We start from the raw sequence: 11,691 nt of genomic DNA on the forward strand, positions 1-11,691 counted from the left end.
GGAAACCAACGCTGAGTTCCTCTGTCCCCCAGATCACTCGTAGCGAGTGGTCTGGGGGATCATCCTAATTTTTAGAGAGGGCATTAAATAAAAACTGTCCCCGCTGAGGGGGCTTAAAATTTCAGGAGACTTTTCCTTTGAGAGAGCAATTTGAGTCTCCAGGGAGAGTGTTTTCTGGCATGGCCCATATGGAGCCTTTTCAGTGGATTCTTTTCCCTGGAATATGAGTGGTAGGGTGAGCCTGTCACTGAGTGGAACCCACCGCTAATCTGGACGATCTTTCAGTCAGTCGCAAGGAGTAGTCTGTGGGAGTGCCTAATATTCTTAAATAGTTGCCTGATCTCTGAGGAAACCCAACCAGTTCGAAACAGCTGTCAGGGCAGTGAATCCTTATCAAAATGGACCAAGATAAGGCGAATATACCGTTATTTGGCTAGTACGTGAAATTATATACAAATATATACAGTATATTAGAGTATCAACATGGATACATTAGCGATTTTTTATGTCTAATGTGTATGTGTGTTTGTGTGTGTTTAAGGACAGGTATTTTAAGTATATAATTAATTATTCAGAAAAGCTCGAAAGACTGCCGCCATCACGACTTACTCTAAGAATTCCCACCCTTTAACAGGAAAGAAATACCTCATAATGTATTGGAAATTAGTACTACCATCTATAGAAGAAAAAAAAAACTGTATGTTTGAGTGACATAGCATATAATTAAATTATTCAGAAAACCTCGAAACTGTGAATTTCCAAACACATAACGTCACGATTCTTATCTCTAAATATCACCCACAAGGCAATAAACGAACCAAAAACATCACATGATATTTCTGACAGACAAGGGCCCCAGCGAAATTCCAAACTCAATAACAACAACAAACATTCGCGTCACGATTCCTTATCTTATCTTGATCTTGATCTTGTTTAAAGTGTCCCACCAATCACGACATGATTTCTTATTCACTAATATCATCCTTTCCATTCAAAACAACAACGTCACTTATTTACAACTAACAAATGACGTCACTAATATTCATCTGACAACAACAAACATTCACATCACGATTCCTTATCTTATCTTGGTCTTGATCTTGTTTAAAGTGTCCCACCAATCACGACACGATTTCTTATCCACTAATATCATCCTTTCCTTTCAAAACAACAACGTCACTTATTTACAACTAACAAATGACGACATTTATTTACAAATAACAAATGACGTCACTTATCTACATCTGAAAACAACACACACCCACGTCACCATTCCTTATCTTATCTTGATCTTCATCTTGTCAGAATTGCACCACCAATCACAACACGAATCCTTATCTCTACCATCACCCATAATCCCATACGCGAACCAAAACAGAAGAACTGAAGCCTGTGACACATATGCCCACAATGAAATTCCAAACATTCCACACCCATGAAGCCACGCACACAATGACGTCATCAACCAACACGTCACGATTCCTTATCATATCTTGATCTTGATCTTGTCAGAAGTGGCCGCACTACTACTATCGTCCTTCCTGTCTTTTGATCCGCCATCTTGTTTTAACGTAGTTCTTATTAAGGTTAATTAATTGTATGTTGATTACTAATCCAAATATATGGAAATTTCTATTATACTGCGCCACCCCATATTCAGATTAGTCTATGCAAAATAGTGTAATCAAATATTAATTAACTTTAGCAGTCTAATGTTAATATATAGGCCGAATTTTACATTAACATTTGAGGTTCCCGCTAGGTCCGTTAATTTTTTGAATGGTGCAGTGGAAAAGAATCAGGCTAACAATAAATTGATATCAATAAAACTAAACATTTAATGCAAGGTTATATAATATATACATAAGCATACTTTATTACAAGATAATGCAAAATTAACTCTCTTCAACTACACATAACATTCACGTAACTTTTGGTATTAAACACTGAGTTTCAAAATCTAATTTCTCCCTAATAGGCAAAGATAGTTCTAAAGTTCTTTACCACTGAAATTCACAGCAAATATTTTAACAATTGTATTCTTTATCTATCCCTTAGTCAGAAATCACAAAGCTCAGTCAAGAGATAGCTATCACTTTAAGGGGGGAAGATTATTAACCTTCTAGCTTCGGCTAATTTCAGCATAAACACCACAGTTAATGTTAGGATTTAACAGAAGGAGATAACTCTTATAACTTCACTCTGAAATGCTATAAAGTACAACTATTCTTACCGGAATAAATCTTTGCACAAATTGTTCACTGAGGCACACTTAAAACTTTAGATAATTATAACACTGGAGCTACACATTTCAAAAGTAATCTTCTTTAAATTAACTTAATCTTTAACTTCAGCACATCACAAATGCAAACATACTTGCACTAGAAAATTCACTTATTCCTCATATACTACTTTGCAATAGAATCAGTTTTCCACTAATCTTCCTTGAAAGCAGTGGAATACAACATTAACTTCAGAATTCCATATCAATATTCTGAGTTGTCAATTTACATTTCTCTCCTTCGTAAACTGCTTACAGCACTTAATTCTTTGTACTGCAGCCTCTTACTTAACTCCGTGCTGCTAATAAATTATTTCCTCATCTCTATTGTACTGTTCTCAGTGCCATTACTGTTGCAAGTGATGCAAGTCTAGCTGACCCTGCACGTAGTGCAAGACCAAGGCAACTCTGGTAAAAGTAGAATAAGCTCTGATCACTAATCTTAATATTTACCCATAATGCAAAGCACATCTCCTGGAGGAGATGTATGATGCTTTGTATTTAAGGCAAGGGGCCACGACCCAGACTGGTTTCGACCTTTATTGAGGTCTCATCAGTAGGAGCCAGGCTAGAAATACCAAGATTTTAGTAATACAGAGCTTATAAGAATTTTACCAGAACAAGTTACCATAAGGTGTTTTAACCTTATTAAATAAAAATCTCAGGAGGAGATATAAATGTAGAAAATACTTTACCTTGGGTATAATAAATGTTAAAGTTACCAAGCTATATTAAGCCTGGTTTTACTCCATTTCCCAAGTAAGCAAACAGACAAACAAGTCAAGTTTGTGCTTGCAAGTGATACAAGTCTAGCTGACCCTGCACGTAGTGCAAGACCAAGGCAACTCTGGTAAAAGTAGAATAAGCTCTGATCACTAATCTTAATATTTACCCTTAATGCAAAGCGCATCTACTGGAGGAGATGTATGATGCTTTGTATTAAAGGCAAGGGGCCACTACCCAGACCGGTTTCGACCTTTATTGAGGTCTCATCAGTGGGAGCCAGGCTAGAAATACTAAGATTTTAGTAATACATGCAGGCGCAAACTTGACTTGTTTGTCTGTTTGCTTACTTGGGAAATGGAGTAAAACCAGGTTTAAAATAGCTGTGGTATCTTTAACATTTATTATACCCAAGATAAAATGTTTTCTACATTTATATCTCCTCCTGAGATTTTTATTTAATAAGGTTAAAACACCTTATGATAACTTGTTCTGGTAAAATTCTTAAAAGCTCTGTATTACTAAAATCTTGGTATTTCTAGCCTGGCTCCCACTGATGAGACCTCAATAAAGGTCGAAACCGGTCTGGGTAATGGCCCCTTGCCTTTAATACAAAGCATCATACATCTCCTCCAGGAGATGTGTTTTGCATTAAGGGTAAATATTAAGATTAGTGATTAGAGCTAATTCCACTTTTACCAGAGTTGCCTTGGTCTTGCACTACGTGCAGGGTCAGCTAGACTTGCATCGCTTGCAGGCGCAAACTTGACTTGTTTGTCTGTTTGCTTACTTGGGAAATGGAGTAAAACCAGGCTGAAAATAGCTTGGTATCTTTAACATATATACAGGGTGTTCGGGATAAATTTGACAGTTTCGTAAGGAAAAAGAAAATCTTCTTTGTATCTATTAAATTTAATGAATTGACAAAAAAACATTACAGGCAGAGTTAATTACAATACTATCAACAAGATTTACTCAAAATAACCACCATTAGCATCGATCACAGCTTCAATTCTGCTTCGGAACCTCGAACAAGCTGATGCTACAGTCTCCCTGGGAAGGGCAGCAAAAACTGTTTTAATTTTATCCATTAACTGGGCTTTTGTATTACTGGAAGTGCGATTGGTGTCTTTTTCAACTGCGCCCCATACAAAATAATCCATGGGGTTAAGGTCTGGGGAGTTTGGAGGCCAAACATTTGGACTGGTGAAGTCGTAGAAATTTTCAGACAACCATTTTTGACTTTTCCCAGAGGTGTGGCAAGGGGCCGAATCCTGCTGCCATACATGCGGCCTACCATTGGCTACCCTTGTTATCCAGGGCTTGACTACAGTTAGCAACTCCACGAACAAAGCCCGAATTCCAATGCCAGGGTTCTTCAACACCTGTTCCTGCAGATTTGCGAGGAATTCTGCTGTACGAACGCAATCAGATCGTCTGCTAGGGATCTTTCTTCTTGCTACATCCTCGTAGTCACCATTGCAAGTCTCTAGTTCATGCCTGATTGTTTTTACTGTATTCAGGGAGCATTGGGCAGCAGTCGTAATATCCTTATTTTGATGGCGGGCACGAATCATCATGATACAAGTTATTCTCTTCCATGATTCAGGTGGGTTCCAGCTATCCATCCTTTCTGACATCTTGTATATGAATGAAGAAGGGTCCAAACTTTTAAATGAAGAGAAGTGTGTGTTAATACATGTAACTTACGGAAAAATATAATTAATTATAAATATGTCAAATTTATCCCGAACACCCTGTATATCCTATGATTATTCTTATGGAAAAAAAAAACTATTCAGTAATAGAATTACGCTTACCAAAAAACATACAAGCAGTTGTTATGTTTAACTTAAAAAAGTACTTACAGCTTTCCAGATGACTCTTCTAAATACGAATATTCAAAAATAGTTGAATTTTATATCCACAACACAACACAAACACAAAAACCACAAAGAATGAAATTTCTGTAAATACTGTAACCTGAACTAGTTACATCATCCTTTAGATTACAGACCGTAGATGCTGTGATTTCGTCATTTGCAATATCCCCAGTGAGTGGTTTTCTTCAAAGGGGATGACATGAGTCACATCCGTAAATTGGGGTATTGTTCAAAAGGTAGCATTTCCTCAAGTTTGGATATTTCTCAAATAATTACATATGACTAAGGATTAGTATCCACATGTTTGAATGACACATATTCTAAAATTATTCATTCTTCGTTACCGTCGGAATTCATTGGTGTAGTAAATTAATGCTTACATTTAATTTTAATTTAGAGTACTATCCGATTGGTTGTCTGTATTAATTCTTTCCCACTGTTGCCCAAGTTTGGTGGGAAAGTCTATGTGGCGTTTTGTTCAGGTTAAGTGTTATTTCCGGTTTCGAATTCCGATTGTTGTTAGAGTATGGAATTCTGACAAGTGAAATTATTATTATTTTTTTTTTTTTTTTCAAATTGAATGGTTATTTTCTGTATTTTACTTTTAAAAGTCATTTTCTAACAGAATAACTCAGCAGAATTAATAAATATATAAAGTATATGTGAATTTATTTTCCAACACTGAATATTTCTCATTACGTCTTATCTTAAAGTTGCCCAAGCTTGGTGGGAAAGTCTATGCGCCATTTTGTTTAGGGTAAGTGTTATTTCCGGTTGCGAATTCCGATTGCTGTTAGAGTATGGAATTCTGACAAGTGAAATTATTTTTTTTTTCAAATTGATTCGTTATTTTCTGTATTTTACTTTTAAACTTCATTTTCTAACAGAATAACTGAGCAGAATTAATAAATATATAAAGCATATGTGAATTTATTTTCCAACACTGAATATTTCTCATTATGTCTTATCTTAAAGTTGCCCAAGCTTGGTGGGAAAGTCTATGCGCCGTTTTGTTTAGGGTAAGTGTTATTTCCGGTTTCGAATTCCGATTACTGTTAGAGTATGGAATTCTGACAAGTGAAATTATTATTTTTTTTTCAAATTGAATCGTTATTTTCTGTATTTTACTTTTACAGGTCATATTCTTACAGAATAACTGAGCAGAATTAATAAATATATAAAGTATATGTGAATTTATTTTCCAACACTGTATATTTCTCAGTAAGTCTTATCTTTAAGGTATCTATCTTATCCGGTCACCTTTTGTTGTACATAGGTGAGAAATCATGTGTTTTGTTTCGAACTCTTGGTTTCCATTGGGAAATTACCAATATAACTATTAATTTTACCTTTGATTCCTTGTGCTCTTAACCTATTTCTGTAAGTAGAATTTATTTGTGAATTATTTTCCCACACTGTTAATTTTCATTAACCTTGTTTGTAGATAACGAACAAATAAGACTTTTAATTCAATGAATCAAAAAAAAATTCTCTGGTTACTTTGTGGCATGAAATTTCACAAGGAAAAAAAAATGTTATCTTCCTTCTTAAATTTGTATAACACATATACGACACCCAATTTGTTCCTTTAAATTTACACATTTTATTGAACGAAATATTATTTACAAATTGTATTTACTGAATCTAACAATACAGAAAATAAATAAATTGAAAAATACATCAAAGGTTTTCCATGGTTGCGGAATTGCCATCGTATGGTTTTGACAATGTGACTCTCATCTGAAAGTTAATTTTTCGTTTGGCGTTCATTGGGAATTTATTACTGTAATAAAATTAAGGGTTGTGTATTTATTTCTTTGAATCCAATACGTATACTTCAGAGAATTATTAAAAGCACAAATCTTTCGTTTTGTTTCCAAAAGCATTTAAAAGTACACGTTATGTTTTCACGTTTTGGGCATCCAATTTCATTTAAATCAAGAACAGGCCTCCCTATTAACTTCGTTAATGTTTTTGATTTTTCTCTTCCTTTGGCAAGTAATATATGATATTTGCATGTTGATTCTATCATCCAATCTCTTAGTTTGTCCAAAGCTAGTGAACCAATTTCCCACTTCAGCTGATGGTTATATTTTATTAACCAAGAATTCTGACTTTTAACTCTTTCAGGTAAGTCTTTCCAACTACAAGGTGATTTTGTCACTGCATATCTTACATTAATTCCATCAGAAATACAAATTTCTTTAGGAAATAAATTTGAACTCTTATTCAACAAAAATTGTACATCAATTATCCCAATGATAACTGAAAATTCGTATTTTTCACCCACTGATGATTTTTCATAATCGTTTTCCTTCATTATTCTTCTTCGATTACTTCATATGGCACCACAAATAAATAGTTATTTATTATTATTTCACTGATTATTAGCTCTGATCGTATACTTTATGGTAACATTCGTTTACAAATTCTAAACAATTTGAACTTTTCACAAAGAAACTTTCAAAGAATTTGTGGCTCACCCATTATTTTTGCATTACCAAACACAAATCACAAAACAGCAGCTGCAGTGGATGAATGATTACCTTAAGTCCAAAGCCACTCGACTCTATGGTATTTTCTTATAGTAGTGTTTACACTTACCATCCCCTACCCTGACCGTTCCTTCAAAAATGAACCTTTTGCACAGATGACTCAACGACATGTTTTCACATGCTGTTGGATATACTGTTGGTGTGTTTTTATCTTAATTTGTGTAGGGAAAGGTAAAATTTGTATATGTGTTATCTGTAGAGTAAAAACATTTTCTCTATGCCAAACTTTAAAGAAGTGTTAAAGTCATGTTTTGTTGGTTTAATTAGGTGCTTCTCTCTTTCCCTATCTCTCTCTCTCTGTAAAATAACCAAATTCTAACCGTTCGGATTTTCGATTATGTGAACGATTTGTTTTCAGATAACTCAAATAATATTAATAGGTAGCATTGGACAATTTCTAAAATAATCAATACATGGATATTCGTTTTCAACACTTTTTTTTCCTGTCCTGACATTAATTTCACAGTTGTGATTTTTTTTTAAATAATTAAACAGAATTGCATTAAGATATAAAGTTGTGGATTTAAATATCAAGATCTAATCAGAATAACTGAGTAAAAATTCACTGTGGAAAAACACAACAACAAAAACACACATCTTTGTTCATTTAAGTTTACAAATGCACATTTTATTTTGCTGAAATACTATTTACAAGTATATTCACTGAGAAAAATTCGAAACATGTAATTACCTAAAAATATTTCACAATATTTGGTTTAGACTCTTAACATTTTCCAAAGAGTTCAATGAATAAAATTTTTGTTACTCACTGTTTCTTGGTTACATTACATCAAAATAGCTGGTCACGCAAAAGAATTTTTAAATCAGATACCATGGAAACCACACTTCCATACGTTTGATATTGTGGCAGTCTGGAAATGACACCATGCCTCACTAAACATTCTGTGTATTCTTTTGTCAACAAATATACACAAACAGTTTTTGTAAAATGTTCGGAAATGTCCCAAAATAAAGAATCTTTATCGAATTGGATAAAATCTTGAAAGTCTATTTTTACCATTGATGAATTTAAATGTTGGGTGATAATTTTTCCCATTATACGAACAGATGGTAATTCAGTTTCCAAAAATAGTAAATGATTATCAATGTCGTACATTTTTGGTGAAAATCTCTCAGCTTCTTCACAACTAATAGAAAAAACCTTACTTTCATCAGCTGCTGTATCATCAAGTATTAGTTCCCCATCTTGGCATTTCAGAATATAACACTCACCAAGGTCCATTTCGTAGTCAACTCTTCTTTGCAACTAGCCGAGGATATCAGACCACTTCCTTCATAATTTTTCCCAAGTGGTCCTGGATAAATACATCATAATGTACGTGTCTTCTAATATAATAATCGGTTTCCATCCTTTTAGAGCTAGGTGAAGAGTTTTGTCTCATGCTATTTTCCTGAAGAAAGAAAATTTCAATGACTTTTGTGGCTCACCCATTATTTTACTTTACTTTACTTTCCTGGATACCAATCACCACAACACAATACGATAACTTCACAGGATGAACGAATTGTCGTAACTGCAAAGACGCTTGACTCGTTTATTTTTCTTTATAGTACTGTTTACCTGACCCTTAACCCTGACCGTTCCTTCCAAAATGAAACTTTTGTGCAGATGATTCACGGACATGTTTCTACATGGTGTTGGATAAACCATGACGACAATGTCGGATGTGTGTCACTCTGGGAAAATTCCAAGATATCTTATCTCAAAAACATTGCCCACAATTCCACAGCCAAACAAAACATGACAACAATGTCGTTAGGTGTTTGGATATTTCTGGGGAACATATGTCTCTCATTCTGTGATATCACAGAGGGTGACAGATGTCTTCCCTGCAATGCTCCCCCCACCTAGCCCCATCACCCTAGTTTCTCACCATCACCTCTCCTCCAGAAGATGTCTGCTCAGCCTAGTGGAGATGAGTGAGCTCATCGTTTGCAGATATCTTTTAGTGATGTTGCCTCCAATTGATAGTGATAACTTTTTTTTTTGTTTGGGAAAAAAAATTTAAAAAACATGTTTTTTATGATAACTTTTTAAGAAAAAAACGCATTTTTTATGATAACTTTTTTGGAAAAAAAAAAAAACGCGTTTTTTTATTTTTTTTCCAAAAACGTTATCATAAAAAACGCGTTTTTTAAATTTTTTTTTCCCAAACAAAAAAAAAAAGGTTATCAGTATCAATTGGAGATGACATCACTAAAAGATATCCGCAAACGATGAGCTCACTCATCTCCACTAGGCTGAGCAGACATCTTCTGGAGGAGAGGGGATGGTGAGAGACTAGGGTGATTGGACTAGGTGAGGGGGAGCATTGCAGGGAAGACATCTGTCACCCTCTGTGATATCACAGAATGAGAGACATATGTTCCCCAGAAATATCCAAACACATAACGACATTGTTGTCATGTTTTGTTTGGCTATGGAATTGTGGGTGATGTTTTTGAGATAAGATATCTTGGAATTTTCCCAGTGTGACACACAAGGTGACTGGGAAAAATTATTGCCCAACATTTAAATTCATCAATGGTAAAATTAGACTTTCAAGATTTTATCCAATTTGTTAAAGATTCTTTATTTTGGGACATTTACGCACATTTTACAAAAACTGTTTGTGTATATTTGCTGACAAAAGGATACACAGAATGTTTAGTGAGGCATGGTGTCATTTCCAGACTGACACAATATCAAACGTATGGAAGTGTGGTTTCCATGGTATCTGATTTAAAAATTCTTTTGCATGATCAGCTATTTTGATGTAATGTAACCAAGAAACAGTGAGTAACAAAAATTTTATTCATTGAACTCTGGAAAATGTTAAGAGTCTAAACTAAATATTGTGAAATATTTTTAGGTAATTACATGTTTCGAATTTTTCTCAGTGAATATACTTGTAAATAGTATTTCAGCAAAATAAAATGTGCATTTGAAAACTTAAATGAACAAAGATGTGAGTTTTTGTTGTTGTGTTTTTCCACAGTGAATTTTTACTCAGTTATTCTGATTAGATCTTGATATTTAACTCCACAACTTTATATCTTAATGCAATTCTGTTTAATTATTTTAAAAAAATCACAACTGTGAAATTAATGCCTGGACAGGAAAAAAAAGTGTTGAAAACGAATATCCATGTATTGATTATTTTAGAAATTGTCCAATGCTACCTATTAATATTATTTGAGTTATCTGAAAACAAATCGTTCACATAATCGAAAATCCGAACGGTTAGAATTTGGTTATTTTACAGAGAGAGAGAGAGAGAGAGAGAGAGAGAGAAGAACCTAATTAAACCAACAAAACATGACTTTAACACTTCTTTAAAGTTTGGCATAGAGAAAATGTTTGTATTCTACAGATAACACATATACAAATTTTACCTTTCCCTACACAAATTAAGATAAAAACACACCAACAGTATATCCAACAGCATGTGAAAACATGTCGTTGAGTCATCTGTGCAAAAGGTTCATTTTTGAAGGAACGGTCAGGGTAGGGGATGGTAAGTGTAAACACTACTATAAGAAAATACCATAGAGTCGAGTGGCTTTGGACTTAAGGTAATCATTCATCCACTGCAGCTGCTGTTTTGTGATTTGTGTTTGGTAATGCAAAAATAATGGGTGAGCCACAAATTCTTTGAAAGTTTCTTTGTGAAAAGTTCAAATTGTTTAGAATTTTGTAAACGAATGTTACCATAAAGTATACGATCAGAGCTAATAATCAGTGAAATAATAATAAATAACTATTTATTTGTCGTGCCATATGAAGTAATCGAAGAAGAAGAATGAAGGAAAACGATTATGAAAAATCGACAGTGGGTGAAAAATACGAATTTTCAGTTATCATTGGGATAATTGATGTACAATTTTTGTTGAATAAGAGTTCAAATTTATTTCCTAAAGAAATTTGTATTTCTGATGGAATTAGTCTAAGATATGCAGTAACAAAATCACCTTGTAGTTGGAAAGAATTACCTGAAAGAGTTAAAAAACTGAATTCTTGTTTAATAAAATATAACCATCAGCTGAAGTGGGAAATTGGTTCACTAGCTTTGGACAAACTAAGAGATTGGATGATAGAATCAACTTGAAAATATCATATATTACTTGCCAAAGGAAGAGAAAAATCAAAAACATTAACGAAGTTAATAGGGAGGCCTGTTCTTGATTTAAATGAAATTGGATGCCCAAAACGTGAAAACATAACGTGTACTTTTAAATGCTTTTGGAA

Source organism: Typopeltis vanoorti, chromosome 22 (genome assembly GCF_054136105.1).
Source record: "Typopeltis vanoorti isolate ZY-2024b chromosome 22, IOZ_Tvanoo_1.0, whole genome shotgun sequence".
Lineage (NCBI taxonomy): Eukaryota > Metazoa > Arthropoda > Arachnida > Uropygi > Thelyphonidae > Typopeltis > Typopeltis vanoorti.